This window comes from Mesoplodon bidens (assembly GCF_964165515.1).
Source record: "Mesoplodon bidens genome assembly, chromosome: 10".
NCBI classification, from domain to species: domain Eukaryota; kingdom Metazoa; phylum Chordata; class Mammalia; order Artiodactyla; family Ziphiidae; genus Mesoplodon; species Mesoplodon bidens.
This window is the reverse complement of record NC_138172.1, coordinates 26,432,771-26,450,672: the sequence shown is the minus strand read 5'-3', so window position 1 is coordinate 26,450,672 and position 17,902 is coordinate 26,432,771. Positions and strand designations below refer to the sequence as shown.

Here is a 17,902-nt window from a genome sequence, read left to right as displayed (position 1 = left end):
AGTGCAGGGGCCTCTCACTATTGCGGCCTCTCTTGTTGCGGAGCACAGGCTCCAGACGCACAGGCTCAGTAGTCGTGGCGCACGGGCCTAGTTGCTCCGCAGTATGTGGGATCTTCCCAGACCGGGGCTCGAACCCGTGTCCCCTGCATTGGCAGGCAGATTCTCAACCACTGCGCCACCAGGGAAGCCCAAACAAGTTGTTTTAACAGTTGGAAACAGCTAACACTTTGTTAGGAACCATATTAGTCAAATCCATTGAAAAGACAGGCAGAAACTTAGAAAAGTCTGTTAATCCCCATCAATCATACAAAATCGAAGGGAATTCCTTAGAGTGGTAGAGCAAACAAAGCTATGGGTATGGGTTCTTACCTTTAAACATTGACTTTTCAATATGGAAAACTGATTGACAAATGCCAAGGAGAAGGTGTTAAAAACACTTCGAAGTAACGTAATGACAATGGGGAAATATTAGGCTGGTTAGATGATTAAAGGGTTTTTATCTCAGCAGAGATATTTATGGGTTTGAAGAATGAAAGTGCAGAATATATCCTGATGGAAAGATGAATGTTCACACCCATAAACTGTGTCCTAGAGTCACCAATGGTCCCAATTTGCCCAGGACTATCCAGTCTAGCACTGAAAGTCCCACACACATCAGAGAAACTTCCCAGGCAAACCAGGACGGTTGGTCACCTTTCCAGAAAAAAAAAAATCTATTTTAACTTGAAATATACTTACAATCGAGATCAGAATTAATGTTTTCCTTCTATTTATCCTAAAAATCAAATCAGTTCTCAATTTTCCTCTTATTTTAAAACCTCTCTTACAAAAAGATGATTATTTAGGAGACAACTCTTGACAAAAATCATAAAGCCAGTCCACTTTTGAGAATAAAGACATTTCTTTCATAATTCTGGGAAGTCTTAACCACAAGAAGAGAAGGAATAAGGTGTGGGCAGGATTACATTTGGTCTAGCTGGATGCTGAAGAGTAGACTGCAAAGGAATAAGGAAGAAATGAGCCTTGCTAACTCTTTCATATGGATTTGAACAAGTGCTTTCACGGCCCCTATATCTCCTTTAAAGAGAGGGAATTGATAAGATTCCCTTGCCAATGAGGCATTCCAAAATTTCCTTTCCTCTCACTTATAGGTCTGCTCAGTGACCCTGGAAACTCTGGAGTTAGGAAAATTAAGGAGTAGTGTGCTCTCTGTAAAGTTTTAGTGAAAATCCACTGCAAAATTTTAGCCAAAGAATTATTTATTCAAATTCTTCAAACAGAGCTTCAGTCTTTCAGTGCCAGCTCCTCTGGTTTCAAAGATGCTGACAAAAAGGAAAGCTTTAGTTTTCACTTATCAAGAAAAAAAGTTAATTTCTTAAACTCTCATTAATAAGTTTTACTCCAATTTGTTAACAAATTTAAGATTTGTAAATATCTTGAATACACATAATCATTTTTCCATGATTATGCCAGGCCAACAAAAGAAAAAAAGAAAACTGTTACGGACATTATCCATTATTTCCAGAGCTATTTATGCGATCAGATAAACATGGGGGCAGAGGGTTTTGAGCGTAAGGGGAAATGGATAAAGATTTTGGCAATTTCTACCTCCCAAATATATAATGATAATACAAATTTAGGAGTGTTCTTCTCCTGCTGACTTCAGTCACATCCCATTTTTGAACCCTCAATCTGTTTTACTGAAGATGCTAAGACAGGATATATCCCATCCTCAACTTTCATAATCAGGAAGAATGTCATTAAGAGATTCAGGAGCAAGCTAATTGGAATGGTTTAAAGGTCCATTTTGTTCTCCTGTAGAGCACGTTGATGCAGAACATGAGACTGAAAAGGGTGGTCATAAAAAACATTATAAAAATAGAAATAATAACTATGAACCAATCCCCTTCGGCAGATATGGAGGAAATAAGAAGAAATTGTCAGTCCATTCACTTTTCAAAGCTGCTGGATTACATTGTAAATGAATTCTGTGTCCCAGCCATCTAGAGGGAAGTCCCCACCGCCTTCTATGGCAGGTCATAAACGCCATCACTGAAATCACCTTGATGCTTAGATCTGAAGAAAGTGGATGATTCAGAGAAAGGCCAAAATAGCCACATCTATACCTAAACCATAATTGTGCAATTACAGTTTAGATGATGATTTCATATCCAAGGCAATGCCAAAAGCATCCTCATTTGGGAGCACATTAAGGCCAGATGGGGTGAAATACTCTTGAAAAGGGAAATATGAACCAAAGGGCAGGCATTTTGAGTAAATGAAAAGCCAGTAGCAGTATTTACCTTCTAGCTTCGCTCTCAAAATCAAAAACTGCTGATGTAGAAATTGTTCCAGTGCTGTCGCTTGTGAAGCCAGAGCCCTCCGGGGAAAGGAAGTACTGTTTATTGGACAGGAAAGAGAAAGGAAAATATTGCAGAGACGTTGACATAGCTAGGTTACAGCTAGGTTACGCCCACCTCCAAGAACCAGGACTGAAATCTCTTTGCGCTCTGGGCCACCCCCCTCCCTCCTCTCCACCCCACATGAGAAGATCCTCCTTAAATGTTTGCCAGTGATGATGATGATGATGAAATTGTACTCCATTCAACTGACTTCAAGCCAGATCATTTGCCCTTAAATATTAAAAATAGATTTTCCTAATACAATACATTCCCTATGTTATCTGAACATTTTTCACACTCCAACCAAAGCTAAAATTAAAAAGGAGTTACATTTAGAAAAACATGATGACTGTCTAATGAGAACTTAGAGATTATTTTGTGTTCATTTGGTGGAGCTGAAGGTACACTTTTTGTGGGGGGGGGACTTGGGGGACAGAGAGCTGTGGAAGGGGAAAATGGAAATATTGGGATGTCTGTTCATCTCATTTTATGTGTGTAGGTACAGGCAATCCTTTATGAAGTTGTTTTTTTCTTTGACTTTCATTTATACTATCTTCTAGTTTTCTGTTAAATGCTTCAAAAACATTGTCTTTTTTTTTTTTTTTTTTTTTGCGGTACGCGGGCCTCTCACTGTTGTGGCCTCTCCCGTTGCGGAGCACAGGCTCCGGATGTGCAGGCTCAGCGGTCATGGCTCACGGGCCCAGCCGCTCCGCGGTATATGGGATCCTCCCGGACCGGGGCACGAACCCGTGACCCCTGCATCAGCAGGTGGACTCTCAACCACTGTGCCACCAGGGAAGCCCTACATTGTCTTTTAATGATCACAACTCTGCCATAGATACTGATATTATTCCCCATTTCACAGATAGGAATTCTGAGGCTTAGAAAATTCAAGTGGCTTGCCTCCAGTCTGAGAGCTGAGCTTTTCATAATGCCTCTTTGCTCACCACGCTGCATCCCCAAGACAAATGCTTTCTTTGTTTTGTTTTGTTTTTGTTTTTTGCCAACGAGGGTAGATGTGGTCAAGGTTTCTAGAATAGGTAAGAATCAAACGAGTAGAAAAGGCTGGGGCAAAAAAAAAATCCATGGGAGGATTAATATGAGTAGTTAATTATACCAAGCACTACTGGTTTAATAATTGTGTAGACCCAGAGATAATTTAATAGAGAAGACTAAACCCAGAAGGATTGCAAAGCTGCCTAAAAATCATTTGGAGACATTTGTGACCTTTTAATTTATGGATTTTCTGATGAATCACAGTGTTCTGATTAATTTAAATTCATACCATCTATTTCTACGCATAAAAATAAGATGGAATTGAGTTCTGCTTTTTCTGTAGAACAATGTTGTAGAAATCAGCATTCAGGAACTGCAGGAAAATCAATACTTACTTTTGGGCAAACAGAGGAATAATGATGCCCATTTCATGGTGGAAGGATGAAGGATGGCTGGTAGTTATATTACTTGAGAGTGCTCAAAAGCACTGGTTATATGTAAAATACATGATTATTTAAAAGACACCCGCATTTATGTGTGTAACCACTCAAGAATTGACAGTTCTCAATTCAACTTCTACATTACAGGGTTGTCCACCATTATTTGGGAACAATATATAGTGGGAAGCTGTATTTTTATGAGGTTTAATTTTTCATAAAATGAAATGGTCTTTAAAAAAATTGATGGCACTTTTATGAACAGCTCCTGCCATTGTTCTGAGAAGGTTGGAACTGACGGTTGCTAGGCAGCCAGGGCCATCACTGGGAAAGCCACCGAAATGAATGATCCCCAGGACAGGAAGTTAGTCCAAGGGATGAGAAATTAACTCCCTGTGGGACCAGGCACCTTAGATTCATTTTTACCCATTTTATCTATAACAACACCATCAACTAGTAGAGAAGTATCTCAGCCATAAGAATGACAATGACAGTCTCATCCCAGGTTCAGAATTAGGACAACATCTCATGGGGGGAAGTATGGCAAGGGGAGCTTTATGTCCTTCTGGATGGACTTACCTTCAAAATCCAGTTTATTCCCTTCTCTGAAAGGCTTGTTCATGACTATTTGCTCTCAGAGAGGCTCAGGAATTAGAAATGTCAGAGCCCAAACTGCAGGCCAAGCCCAGCAAAGAGAGTTAGGGCCTCCATGCTTCAGGAGCAGTGACAGGATTCTTCTGGATTTTTCTGTGTTAATAAAAACAAATGGGGGGCTTCCCTGGTGGTGCAGTGGTTAAGAATCCGTCTGCCAGTGCAGCAGACACAGGTTCGAGCCCTGGTCCAGGAAGATCCCACATGCCATGGAGCAAATAAGCCCGTGTGCTACAGCTACTGAGCCTGCGCTCTAGAGCCTGCGCACCACAGCCACTGAAGCCCACGTGCCTAGAGCCTATGCTCTGCAACGAGAGACCACCGCAGTGAGAAGCCCGCGCACTGCAACAAAGAGTAGCCCCCGCTCGTTGCAACTAGAGAAAGCTCACGTGCTGCAACAAAGACCCAACACAGCCAAAAATAATAAATAAACTAAATAAATAAATTTTTTTAAAATGTGATGGCTACCCGTTACTGTGACCCAGATTCTGTGCTAAACATTTTGTCCTGAACTATCTCATTTAATCCTTAAGATGATGCTAACAGATTGGTACTCTTCTAAGCCCCATCTTACAGGTGAGGAAGCTGAGGCTTACAAAGGTCAAGGAAATGGTCCAAGAACATATAACGTGTCAGTGGTTAAGCTGAACCTCAAACCCAGGTCTTTCTGACTCCAGAACCATTATGTGATACTGGCCATCTCATGGGAGACTGTCTCCACGGGGGAAAGGCAGTATATATTTCTATTTTTATTTTATTTATTATTATTATTTTTTTGTGGTACGCGGGCCTCTCACCGCTGTGGCCTCTCCCGTTGCGGAGCACAGGCTCCCGACGTGGAGGCCCAGTGGCCATGGCTCATGGGCCCAGCCGCTCCGCTGCATGTGGGATCCTCCCGGACCGGGGCACGAACCCATGTCCCCTGCCTCGGCAGGCAGACTCTCAACCACTGTGCCACCAGGGAAGCCCTATTTCTATTTTTAAAACATTACATTTAAACTTGTTTTTAAATGTTTAGGGTGGAGATTAGAGAATCTACGTGGGTGAAGACAGAGTGACAGTAACTCAATGTTACTGTTTACAGAGAACAGTAAGTAGAGGGAAAGGAAGAGAAGGCAAGGGAAGACTAAGATGAAGCCCAGAAAATCTTTTAACATTTGAAGGTCCAACAGAGGAGGATGAACCAGGAAAGAAAATAAGAGTAGGCAGAAAGATAAGAGAAAAACCCAGAGAGTTTATTATGCATGAAGAACCCTAACAGTATCTACTATTATTGAGTACACTCTGTCAAGCACTGTTCTAAGCCCTCTGCATGTAGGACCTTATTTAATCGTCATAAGAGCCCCAAGGTATATCCTATTATTAACGTCATTACACATAAACTGAGACACAGAGTGGTTAGGGGCTTTGCTGAAGTTCACAAAGCCAGAAAGTGGCAAAGCCTTAAACTTAGTAGTTTGTCCCAAGGTAATATTTTCTTGAAGGAAATTAGTACAGAAGTACGATCTAAATGTTTTCATAACAAGACATTCTGTGATGTTTTTAAAGCACAAATACTGGCTAATCACAGATCACCTACAAAACCTTTTTATAGGAGAGATACATTCTCAAGAAAATATTTTCAAACTATAAACGAATATGATTCTAGACTAAACATTAATTATGTTAGTATAACCTTGCATTTCAGTCCTATAAGAGCACTCTGTTACATTCACTTTATAAACAATAGGAATAGTTTGCTACCTATACACTTACACTGGAATATTAGAGCCCTCATTCTCTCTAGAACAAAGCCTTATTAACCATATCTAACACATTGTCCCAGTGGCTAGCTAAAGTTACAGATCTTTAATGAAGTGCTGATCATGGTATCTTTGCTGGTTGAACCTAGACTCTGCCCCAGAAGCCTTCTCTATCCATCAGAGAGGGTATGCAAGTTGAAACAGATTTGCCATCCCTGACCGAGCCAGATGTTCCCAGTGGACTTGCCCAGGTATTTATTATACACCTGGTAGCAGTTACAGCATCTGAAAAGCTAACTTTACAAACCATCTTGCAATGTTCGTCGGCCTGTGGCTCAAGGACCACCTACACATTAAGAACCTTCATCCGCGAGTCCATTGTTAAAGCTGGGATTCAGTGGGAATTCATTACACTGTTCTCTCTACTTTTATATATGGACGAAATTTCCATAAATGTTTATTAGATACACAGACCTACTTGATTCAGAATACCTGGGGCAGGGAGGCCTGGGAATGTAAATTTTTAGCAGGCTGACAAGAGTGACTTTTAGGTACCCTAAAATTGGTTCTTTTAGAGTGATTCTCAACCTTGGCTGTACAGCAGATTCACTTGGGGAACTTTAAACACGCCAATGTTCAGACCACATCCCAGATGAATGAAATCAGAATCTCTGGGCGGGGGCAGGGGGTTGTCATCTGGGCATCAGTATTCTTGTGTGTGTGTGTGGTACGCGGGCCTCTCACTGTTGTGGCCTCTCCCGTTGCGGAGCACAGGCTCCGGATGCACAGGCTCAGCGGCCATGGCTCACGGGCCCAGCCGCTCCGCGGCACGTGGGATCTTCCCAGACAGGGGCACGAACCCGCGTCCCCTGCAGTGGCAGGCGGACTCTCAACCACTGCGCCACCAGGGAAGCCCTGGGCATCAGTATTTTTCAAAACTCTTTGGATATCTTCACAGTGCAGTCACGTCTGAGATCTATTGATACAGCACATCCTACCTCTTCTCACACATCAGTAGTCTATTTAGGTCCCACAATTTTCATGCACTGAAAGGTACAAAGGTATCCAAGGGGATCTGGGAAGAGCATGGATATTGTCTCATACTGTCTCTAGAACTTCCTTTGTTACAGCAGCTGAAAACAGTTGTTGGGCCAACTTGTACTAGAAAGCAGAGTTAGTTACCACACACACTCTTTCACAGGTTTCCACCAGATGGGTTAACTCTGCATGATTTAAAGAATGGTTTATATAGATGCTCCTAGAGCCCAGTGGCCTTAAATTTTAGCCTCTGTCTTAGGGATTCCCCAGCAACTGATCCAGAGGTGATGATTTCTGTGCAAGAGATTTATTCATTAAGTACTCCAGGAAGACTAAGGTGGAAGTTGGGGAAACAGGACAGAGAAGGGGAGGAAGCCAAGCAAATGGCTACCTCCAAAGCCCACAGAAGCAGTTTCAGCCTGATGCCACAGGGAAGCTGTGGAGGGGACCTCATGCCTCTGAGTTTTCCCCACTCAAAGAAAAGGAGATGGGGCTTTCCTACCCTTGCACCCCTCATTCAGTGGTTAAGGGCTACCCCAGAGAGATGGAAATTCCCAGGTGCTTCCTGCCCTTGGAAGTGCAAGAAAAGTCCAAGGACCGTCCTCCTCTTGCTGAAGGAAGCAAAAACACATTGAAGTTGGCGGAAGGAAGCGGGGAGCATCACACAGAAAAGGTACAAAGGTATCCAAGGAGATCTGGAAAGAGTATGGATATTATCCCCTACAGTCTCTAAAACGTCCTCTGTTACAAGCAGCTGAAAACAGTTGTTCGCCTGACTCAGGCTAGAGAGCAGAGATATTAAGAAACCCATCACCTTCCACGGAACAGTTCATTGTCCCATATTCTTTGATAATTCTGATAGCAAGTAGGATTCATTTCAACTCTGAATTGATTGGTAAGGGCTACCCAGAGCCTTTTACTGAGAAAGACCACGAGCTCCGGTTGGAAAAGTGTCACGTTCGATTAGTGATGCCTGCCACACGCAAATGAGAAGGCAATCACAGTAGGTAGTCTCAGAGAACTTTGATATCTAAGATATCGCTAGATTGCCTGGACAAGTTTTTAAAAACACTGATGCCTGGATCCCACCTCCAGCGATTCTGATTTAGTCAGGAGGGAACCTGGCATCTGTGTTTTATTAAAGCATCCCAAGTGACTATATTATTGCCGCAAAGGTAAAGAACCACAGTAATATTCAGATAAATCGACATGCTGCTTCCTAGTTGTCCCAGGAAATGTTTTCAGGCATACTTTAAAAGAACGAAATAAATCCTCCAAAACCCAAATATTTTATTTATAATTCCTTTCTCAGTCTCATAAAAATGTCTTTTCAAACATGAACAGCAGAACACTTTTGTTTGTTTCGTCTTTTCTTGAAACTTCAATACAATGTAGACTTTGAATAGGCTAGTCATGGCCAAATCTTCAATTGCCTTGTATGAATAGACTTAAATTACTGATTTCTATTCACACATTCTTCAAATACTTACACTTTGATATGCATCTCTGAAAGGCAATGGTCTTTACCTATTGAAAACATTGCTTGAATATATATACTTGCAATTTGTAAGGCAAAAAAATAACTTGTCTGATGTGAGTCAATGTAATTGTTTGTTACAAGATCATTTAGCAAGAGCAGGACTACTGGCTAAAGTATGTTACAAGCTTGCATGCCATCTTGTGGAGGATGGTGCAAGTGATGTAATTACAAAGTAAATACTCCAAAAAAATATTTATTAAAAATATGACTGTGGTTTTCTCCAAACATTTGCCTTTCGTGTGGAGAATTAAAGATTTTTTTTCTAGGTAATTAAAGCTTTTCTTAAAATCACTTTTTTCCCCAATTATATACTATTCTAAGCAAAATTTTTCTTTAGCTTGAATAACCCAGATAATTATCTCAATTCTCAAATTCATTTAGGGAGTATATGCCAAAATGATATATTTCATCACATGCCAGAACTTGACAAGTATGTCATATTGTAGGATTTAACCCTTTCCCCCCTTTCTCTTGGTGTCACAAAGAGATGAAATTTTAAGGTGAGGTTAGAGTAGAAGACCACGCCATTGGAGCAACTCAGAAATAAATCTTTTGGATACATACCCAGAAGTGAGATTGCTAAATCATGTGTAGTTTACTTTTAATTTTTTGAGGAACCTCCATACTGTTTTACATAGTGGCTGAACCATTGTGCAGCCCCATCAACAGTGTACAAGCTTTCCAATTTCTCCACATCCTTACCAGTACTTGCTGTCTTTGTTTTAGTTTGTTTGGTGGTTGTTGTTGTTTTTTATAACAGCCATACTGACCCTTATAAGATGATAACTCGTGTTTTTGATTTGCATTTCCCTGATGGTTAGTGACATTGAGCATTTTTTATAGACTTCTGGCCATTGTATGTCTTTGGAAAAATGTCTGTTCAAGTCCTTAGCCCATTTTTAAATTGGGTCATTAGGGGGGTTTTTACTATTGAGTTGTAGGAATGGCCCCCACACACAACTGAAACTTAAAAAATTGAAAGTGTAGGGCTTCCCTGGTGGCACAGTAGTTGAGAGTCCGCCTGCTGATTCAGGGGACACGGGTTCGTGCCCCGGTCCGGGAAGATCCCACATGCCGCGGAGCGGCTGGGCCCGTGAGCCATGGCCGCTGGGCCTGCGCATCCGGAGCCTGTGCTCCGCAACGGGAAAGGCCACAACAGTGAGAGGCCCGTGTAACGCAAAAAAAGAAAAAAAAAAAAATTGAAAGTGTAGATGCTATCCAAAGGAAACATGGGCCTTTTCCCTAAAATGATTATACTTAAAAACAGGCCATTAAAACCAGAATTGCCACCCCAAATTATAAAGCAAAATTTACATATTATGGTTTCTAACTCAATAGACTGATCCTTTTCTCCCTTTAATGTTTGTTTTTACAGCTGAGTTATAACATAGGAGTATATAATTAAAATCCTCAGGTCCGTAATTATAAGCTCTACTGCAGTGTAACTGTTGAGTCTTTTGATGATTCCATCAGTAATTATGCCTCTTAGAAGATCCAAATATCACTTTACCATAAAAATCTGATCATCGTCAGCTTTCAGTCAATATGCTTGACTGAACGGAAAATATTATTTATTTCCATATAAAATGTGGGCTGCAATGATTCATTGTACATATTTTATCAAAGAGGGAAAAATAATAGAAACAGATTTATTTTTGTCATTAAATGGTATATCTTTTATCTTTAAAGGGCTACCATGAAACTTCCAGAAATTATTCTTTATTGGAATTAAAAAAAAATCTTTCCAGCAAGTTATTAGTATGCTGGTTTAGTTAGCTGATTATTTCCTTATCCTATTACATAATGCCCAAAAGAAAGTAAAAGTTCATTAATGAAATGATGATATATATCCAAGATCTATATTCTAAGATTTGTCACTAACTTTGGAATACCTTGTATGAGATATTTTACCTTGAAATAGAGTGATTAAATGTTATTTCATGAAAATAGTCCTATTGTATCTAATTTTCATCCTTCTCACCCTCAACCCTACTGTCATCTCTCCCACTGTCCCGCCATTTCTTGTCCTCAAAGCCAGGGCTTATGTTTACAAGCTGCTAATTAACTGTTTTGATAGACACAGTAAGGCACAACATAGTACTCTGAAAACTAACTTTGAGGGAATAAGTTTATTTCACCATGAAGAAAGGAAAAGACAGAATACATGTTGAGCAAGATACCTCTCTCCCTGCTACTATCTGGTTCATGATAGTCAGAGGCATCTATACTTCCCCCAGGAAGTAGGATTCTTAAAGCAAAATTGAATTGAGACAATGTACATGGATTTCTAAAACTGCCTCTCTATGTAATAGATAATAGAGAAAGCCACATGCAACCCCCTTACCACCACTACTCCCACAACCATGGAACCAGGAAGGTTAAGATGGTCACATGGGGGGGGTTGGTAATATGGATGGGGTGTGACATGGAGAGTTGGGGTACAGTAGAGACCCAGGGAAGCATTGGAAAGACCTCTGTGGGGAGGAGTAGGGTCAGCTTCAAGTCACCCAGGGATTTCAGTACTATGGGGTGGGAAAGAAGGGGGATCTTCTATCTGCAGCCATTTTTTAATCATCCCTAGATGGACCCCAGATATTGCTGAATTGCCCTTTCTGGAAATTCCCTAGCTGCCTTCTCCCCACTTTCTGTTTGAAATTAATATAGCTACTCCAGCTTTCCAGGAATTGCTGTTAACATGGTATTTCTTTTTCTACCCCTTTACTTTGAGCCTATTGATGTTTTTATATTTAAAGTATGTTTCTTACAGACATTATATAGTTGGGCCTTGTTTTTGTTTCTGTTTTTGTCTTCATCTGACAATCTCTGTCTTTGAATTGATGCATTTGGACCATTTGTATTAGTTGAATTCATATCTACCACATATATAACTTTTTTTTTTTTAAGAAGATGTTGGAGGTAGGAGTTTATCGATTTATTTATTTATTTTTGCTGTGTTGGGTCTTCGTTTCTGTGCGAGGGCTTTCTCTAGTTGTGGCAAGCGGGGGCCACTCTTCATCGCGGTGCGCGGGCCTCTCACTGTCGCGGCCTCTCTTGTTGCGGAGCACAGGCTCCAGACGCGCAGGCTCAGCAGTTGTGGCTCACGGGCCTAGTTGCTCCGCGGCATGTGGGATCCTCCCAGATCAGGGCTCGAACCATGTCCCCTGCATTGGCAGGCAGATTCTCAACCACTGTGCCACCAGGGAAGCCCTGTAACTGTTTTCTCTTCATTGCAATTGTCCTTTGTTTTTTCCCTCTTTGTTTTAACTGAACATTTTATATGATTCCATTTTGTCTTCTTTATTAGCATATCAGTTTCACTTCTTAATTTTTTGTTATTGCCTCAATTTCTAATGTACATTTTTAACTAACCTAAACGTCGCTTCACATAACACTATATTGCTTTCTAGAGACTGCAACAATAACAGTCTAGGTAGCTTATACCAGGGTATATTCCCAATTCCTCTCTCCTGCTGCTTGTGATACTGCTTTCATTTCACTTAACAATATGCTAAAATCTTCTACTACATTGTTACTATTAAATAAAATTTTCTTTTAGTGAACTAAAAATAGAAAATTATTTTACCTTTATTTCTTTCTTCTCTCATACTTTTCCTTTCTTTATGTAGAGACAAGTATTTTACCTATATTATTTTCCTTCTTACTGATGAACTTCCTTTGACATTTCTTGCAGGCCAAGTATGCTGGTAATCAATTTCCTCACTTTGTGTTTGACTGAAAAAGTCTTTATTCCTCCTTAGCTTTTGAAGGACAATTTCACTGGATATAGACTTCTTGTTGATTTCTTTTTTTCCTTTGAGCATTTAAAATATTTCACTCCACTCTCTTTTTGCTTGCACAGTTTCTAACAAGTCTGCTCTATTTCTTATCTTTGTTCCTCTACAGGTATGGTGTTCATTTTCCTGTGGCTTCTATCAAGATTTTCTCTTTGTCTTTGGGTTTCTGAACTTTGAATATGATTTGCCTAAGGGCATATGTGTATGTGTGTGTATCCAGATGAGATAAGGTTCAAGAAAATTCTTTTCTCCAAGAGAGTAGCCTTTGTTAGGAGAAAGCTCTGCGTTTATTTCACATTGATTCTTTTCTCTCTCTCGCTCTCCCCAAGCCACAGGTGATATTTTTTTGAATCTTCACTGTGAAAACCTAATTAATGGAGTTCCTGGTGGTAAAAACTATGAAAGTGTGGGGTCCGCCTAAGACTGTGGCACCCAGCACTTTGTCTCATGGTAGTCCACCTTCAGCCTCCAGCAATTCATCAGAATTACCATAAGTCTTTATACCTGCTCATGGCTCTAGCAGTTTCTGCTCCAAGTAAGCAGAAATTGGCTGTGACTCTTGGGATTCACCAGTCTATCCACATTTTGGAGTGCTGGTTCCTCCTGATGGGTCCAAGAAAAGTCTTTGATTTTCAGCTTGTTCAGGGTAAGAGGTCTTACTTTTTCTGTCTCTAAGAACAATCCATGAACCAGAGTTTCAGGGATCTTTGAACATGTACAGTAGCAATGGTGGTACAGCATGAAAAATCTTAGTCCTGGAACGTAGTGAGTCTAGATATATAAAAATCCACTCGTGTTACATTAATTATTGTGGGCCAGGTCTTCATCTAGAATTTCATCTTTCATCATTATAACAACCCCAGAGATATGTCATGTTTTATCAATCTTACAGCAGCATCTAGTATCATCTTTCTACCCTGTGGCATTCTCGATAGGCATTACATGAAAAGTTAACAGGTGTTACATTTCATTTAAAAAGTGCTATGGACTAATAATTATAACAAATCAGATTAAACAAACATCTCTCTATTAGAGAACTCCTCAGGGAATTTAATATGCTGGGTATTGCGAATTCAGAGGAGATAAGTAGACATCATTTCCCTAAATCATTTGATCATAGGATGTTTTATTTTTCTCTTGGAGCATCTGGTGGGACTTGTGTTTGGTGGAATACACTTTGGTATGGTTTTGGTAGTATGAGAAGAAACACACTGGCTTCAGAGCAAAAGGATCATGGGTTTGAATTTCAACTACACTAATTATTTTTTAGGCAAATTGCTTAATCCTATTAGCCTAATGGTGCTCATCTATAAATTAAAGGCATAATACATTAGCTTATTGATCCATTACTTAATATCATAATAGACAGTAGCATCTGCTTCAGGGATTAACATAGGGATTCAATGATATAAGGTATATGCCTGTCACCTGATAAACACTTAACAGTTATTAATGTCATTATTATTATCATCATACACCAGACTCCAAAAGGGTGGTAATCTCTTTCCCAGATTAGAACCAGTTTTTCTCTGAACCGATGTGAAGTCAAATGCAAATGAAAGTTGTTGCCCAGTCATGAAGACTTGAATAACACATCTGGTCTGATCTCCTGTGTTAGAAGGATGTGTGTAGGAGTGGATCTAAGTGTAAGTTTCCACGGCCTATATCAACACTGAAATGTCATTCCATGTTTGGTAAGATTCACAAAGAACATTGCATGAGACTTCCAAATATGGCCCAGCAACCAATTCTCTTCTGAGAAAAGTATAGGGTCAGGGCCAAAAGCATTTAATCTCTATGACCAAGCATTTGGGAGTCTTTCATTTGAAATGAATTACTTGCATTAATTGGCTAGTAAGTCACTGTGATTGCATATTAAAGTCACAGCTAAGCCCTATTGGACTGTGATGTGTTTTCCACACTAAAATGTCAATATGGTGGGTGACCTGCCATGCAGAACACCAGGGAAGCAATTGCAATATATCTGGTGCCCATGTGGCTGGAGTTGCTCAGTGCTGGACTCAACACTATAATCTTGAATAGGTTGATTTGGAGCAATATGCATGATTAGGTGGCTTAATTGCATGTTGTAAAGGAAGCTGTGACCTTTCCAGTCCCATCCTGGATGGATATTGTGCTCGTGGGAGGAGGATAAGACAAATGTGTGGGAGGGCACTTGACAACAGCAGTGTTCATTCGTATAATTACTTGAGTGTATTCAATACCTTAAAAAACCATATGGACAATGCCTCAGATATTAGTGGCCATCTGTTGTTTAAAAAAATTTTTGTAAAAGTCAAGTTGCCTTGGATAAGGACCCAGTAGCATTACCAGTAAATTGTAAATGTTGAAAGTACTGCATCAGCATGAACAATTCTCTAATTTTTCACCAATTTAGAAAAGTCATACAACATTAAAAATTTAAGCCCATGATATTCTTGTCTATCAATCCATTAGCTAAAACTGTTACAGCCTAATAATGTCATAACGATTCCATATGACATCAAAAATTAAGACAGTAATATAAATCCTGTCATTTGCAAGATATTTTACAGTTGAAAAACTACTTTTAAGTCCATTATAACATGAGAGAAAGCAGTATGAGAGAAGACAAAGCAGATATCATTTTCCCAATTTTACAGCTGAAGCAGAGAAGCAGGCGTGTAAAAGACTTAGAGCAGTAAAGTTGGGACTTAAATCCAAGCCTCTTGGCACAAAATCCACAGTTTCATCCCCCTCCCATGGTATCTATACCTAGAGGACACCTATTCTAAATAAGCTCATTCTTGGGGCATTATCAAGCCTGAGGACCAGACCTAGTGCTTTGAAATACAAGTTAATTCTGCCAGGAAGTTGTACTGTTTCACAACAGTATGTGTAGCCAAAATCCCCAAGAATGAGATGAAATGCTTGGCATCTTTTGACCAAAGTTACCTAAGGATTAGGCTGGGCCTGCCTGTGCACAGTGAAATGCACCAGAAGGGAAGAAATTACTCAGACAACCTAGGCTTCTTTCATTTTCACCTGAAATGTCCTCATAATTGAGGCAAAAGTTATGTTTGGAACGTGAATTGTGGGCATAATTGATCTGGTTATCTCCATGGCTCTATCTGTGAACACAGCCACACATAAAACCACCAGGCACTGATAGTCTTTGCCCCAAAGCATAAATTACCTCGAAAACAGCATCCTCTGGATGCTTGGCCGCTGCTCTGTAAATGACTGTGCCAGGGGCAGTGTCTTCTAGGATATCAATCTCATTAACTGCCAGAAAATGTAAAATAGACGTCCTTGAATGAGTGTCACCATCATAAGCCCAGAAACTCCTCATTCAATCCTGGATCTTAGATAAAACAATGCATTGTGCTTGCTCTGTACAGATGTTTTTATAGGGTGATTCCCATTAATCATAATAATAATAGACATCATTTATCAAGTGTCTATCATGTATCAGGTATAGAGCAAAGAGGTATATAAATTTAAATAATAACAATATCAAACATTTCCTGAGTGCTTATAACTGCTAAGCACTCAAAACCATTGGTGACTATTCTTTCCATTTTACTGAGGATTAGAAAGAGTAAGTAACTCAAGGTTACACAACTAATACATTATTGGGTACTATTATTGTCTGATTATTAATGTCTGTCCTTTCCTTAAGTTTGCCTTCTTTCTGTCCATTTTTAAAACATTGGGGACCATAAACTTACATATTTACTAGTCAAACCACTCTTCAGGGATCAGGAACACTGGGGCAGAGGGAGACCCCTCAGTGCTGGAGGAAAGGACCCACCCCCAGAGAAGCTGCTGCACCATTTTGCCAAGGGGACAGGATTTGTGGAGCAAAGGCATCCACAGCCTGCTTGGACTCTAGTCAGGACACTGGCTGGGCCATCCCATAAGCAAAGGTGCATGGCATGTCCACCAGCAACCTGGCACCAGGCTCACTGATTTAGAAGTCAGAAGAGTATGAGTTCACCTTGGATCTGCCCTTGAGGAGTTTATCCTCTGCTTGGAAAAGGGAATGGAAGGAAACGAACACGTATCCAACACCTCCTGTGTTCCTGGCACTAGGGTTGGCCTGTGAACACACTCTCTCAGGTGACTTTCATCAAGAAGGGACTAATATCTCAGTTTAACTACTGGGGACACTGAGGCTCAGGCAGGATGAGTAACTGTCCCTAGTCAGTGACCATCCCAACATCTAAGCCTCAAATGCTTACACTTTTAATAAAGAACGTGGATCATCCACACGTAGGTGTTAAATATTTGACTACCTAGAAAAAGGCAGAGTTGAGAATAAATGAGACGAGAGTGAGACAAAGAGATTCATATGTGGTGAAAATCAAATAGAAAGGGACGGGGAGAGAGAAAAAGAGGGAGAGGGAGAGAGAGAGAGAGAGAGCACAAAAAGGACTTGATCCCTGCCTTCATGAAGCATCTAACTCAATGACATAGACATGCTGTTCATTAAATCATCACACAAATAAAGGAATAATTTTAGTACATAATAAACAGATAAATGAATAATTCTTAACAGTGAGCAAGTTACTTCACCTTTCTAAGCCTGGTGACTCATCTATACAATGGAATGCAAATAGCACATACCTCCAGTGCTCTCAGCATTAAATAAACTAATCCATCTGTTGCTCTTAGCATAGTGCCTGCTACATAGTGCCCAGTGAGTGGCAGTCAAGTATCATTATTTGTTATCATTATTCTCTTTATCACTCTTATAACTGTGTCCTATTAGAGGACACAGGGCATGATGCCGACATACATATGTCCACAGTGTCCTTCCTTCCCCAAGAGAAGAGCTCTGTACCTTGGTCTCTTTGAGCAAGGGATCCGATGAAGATGGGTGTCTCATTCACAACTGCAATCTGGATTAAAATGGTCTGTGAGGCTGTTGCCCCTTGATCGTCTATGGAATAAATTATCAGAGGCTAGAGAGCCACCATCTCAAAGTCCAGCTTGGGTACTCCAGTGGTGAATAATGAAAAATTTTTTTAAATGCAGAATAATGGAATGAATTACTGGTTTCCTAAAGATGTAGATAGAATATTTTAGATCTATAATTCTCACTATGAATCAGCACTTTAAAAAAAAGGAATAAAAACCTTGTATTTAAAAAGTGGAAGCAGGGACTTCCCTGGTGGTCCAGTGGTTAAGACTCTGTGCTCCCAATGCAGGGGGCCTGGGTTCAATCCCTGGTCAGGGAACTAGATCCCGCATGTCTGCATGCTGCAACTAAAGATGCCCCATGCCGCAGCTAAGACCCGGCACAGCCAAATAAATAAAT

The 17,902-nt window shown here is 40.3% G+C and overlaps 1 pseudogene across 1 annotated transcript in view; it reads right to left on the bottom strand.

Annotated features, from left to right (window-relative positions):
* Positions 1-17,594, bottom strand: part of LOC308624250 (cadherin-related family member 3-like) — a 39,448-nt pseudogene extending 21,854 nt beyond the window's left edge. Inside the window, exons 1-3 of the transcript in view lie at positions 17,426-17,594; positions 15,776-15,864; positions 2,304-2,398 (exon numbers count right to left, since the gene is read on the bottom strand). The product of the transcript in view is annotated as a cadherin-related family member 3-like (transcript). The remainder of the gene's footprint in view (positions 1-2,303; positions 2,399-15,775; positions 15,865-17,425) is intronic.
* Positions 17,595-17,902: the final 308 nt, after the last annotated feature.